Source organism: Pteropus vampyrus, unplaced genomic scaffold (genome assembly GCF_000151845.1).
Source record: "Pteropus vampyrus isolate Shadow unplaced genomic scaffold, Pvam_2.0 Scaffold583, whole genome shotgun sequence".
In the NCBI taxonomy this organism is placed as follows: Eukaryota; Metazoa; Chordata; class Mammalia; order Chiroptera; family Pteropodidae; genus Pteropus; species Pteropus vampyrus.
In genome coordinates, this window is record NW_011889364.1 from 1 (window position 1) to 1915 (window position 1915).

The following is a 1915-nucleotide window of genomic DNA, read 5'->3' on the forward strand; positions in this document are numbered from 1 at the left end:
CTGTGCTAGGGATATCCTTCCCGAATGGAGCCCCTCTCCTCTGTCAGGAATGGGGGACGGCGTGAAGGGGTGAGCTACACCTGAAAAGAGATCCCTGAATCCAAAGGAACAGACATAAAGAACAGGCTAGAGCCCAGAGGTTTCTCATGTGGGGGGCCAACTCTGCCTCCATGAGATACTTCACTGTCTTGGTTGTTAGACTGAGGGAGGGGGTGTTTCTGGCATCTGACAGGCGGAGGCTGGGGATGCTTCTCAATACCCTACAGTGCACAGGAGAGTCGCCGCCACAGAGAACAAACAACAAACAATCCAGCCATAGACACCAGCAGTGCCAGTTGAGATCCCTGCTGTAGACAATACAATGTCTCCCAGCATCTGGCCATTTCACGTAGGTGACTTTGTGACTTTAAACACAATTCAATACTACATTTTCACCTAACTCTCTGCACTGTTTTTGGCCATGAGGAATATTCTCCCTCTCACCAGGGCTATGTAAATGTTTGTCATGACACAGTCCTCATACTGAATGTGCCAGGGCCATTGCTGTAGGCCCCTGAGAGGGACCTGGGAATCAGCTTTTTAAATGATGCTCCTTGAGCAGCGTACAGAGGATCCACCAGCCCTGGGGTGTCACATCCTGAGGAAGCTGTTATGAGAAGAAAAGACTAAACTTTCCTGTGAGGGGAACTGGGTTTAAAACTGGCCTGCCCTGCTATGTAACCTCTGAGAGTCTCCAAGTGGCCTCCTCCGAAGTGGTGCTGATGGCTGTGCCTCATGAGGGTTGAGGGCTCAGTGCTGGGAGGCTGCACAGCTGCTCTCCCTCCGTCTGTACTCTGCTCCCAAGTGCCCCCGCTCACATGGCTTTCCTGCCAAGTGCCATCCAGAACCTTCCCATGGGAACCTGCTCGTGCCTGGGTTGCCCCAACTTGTCCGGGAACGCCCAGTGTCGAAACAAAATGTGCCTGGGCACTGGCCGCCTTGTCAAGACAGTGCCTATTCCCCTGGAGGGCCTGCCAGGTCTGACTACCCGGCTGTCCGCCCACGTTCCCCATACTGCTGATTCCTCGGTGTTTTCCAAGTGCACAGTCACTGGCAGCCTGTCTGGTAACCTGTCCAGAAAGGCTTGTTTCTTTGACTGCTGGATGCCACCAAATGTTCCAACTGCTTCCCCAGCCTTCTCATTTAGTCACTGCCCAAGAGGCCAGAGACTCGGGATAACTTAAAAGGCATTTTTTTTCCTGAGTGAAGGGTTTGCATTTTTCAAGAAACAAGGCTCCAATTCTAAAATTTCAGCTGTTCCCAGCACCTGAACGCCTACCTATCCAAGAGCTTGTGTTCAAACTCTAAGACTGAACTGCACTGTGACCTACTTCCCATGATCTCGCTTGTCTGGTGATCATGAAATGGGTGGCACAAGGAGCCAGGGCCCACGCACGGCAGGGAGAGCCAGGCGAACATTGTGGAGGGCCAAAAATCACCCCTGGCCATCCCCTGGGAAGGTACTGCAGTGGAGACCCATATTTGCACAACCCAGCCATGCTCTCCTCCACACTTGGAACAGCTGGCTTTCTTAAACTGGGCACCAGATGAAAGCCTGTGCTTGTGTTTTGGGGCTGTGTCGCATGAAGACTCTTTAAGTGTTGAAATGATAGGGTACAGAATGCTCACTCTGGGAAAGGCAAGCAGGAACGGTGCTACTGAAAACCTCACGGGGGCAGGGACTATACCGGATACGTTCGTGCCTGGCTCAGAGCAGGCTCTTGATAAGCATATACTGAGTGAATTAAAAAAAAAAAAAAATACATCTCAGCAGGGATGGCCGAAGGAACAGAGGCCTACGTCTATCAAAGGAGCTGGGCTCCCCATTCCAGGACGGGGTGGCTGAGACACAGTTGCAGAATCAGGCCAACCTGGG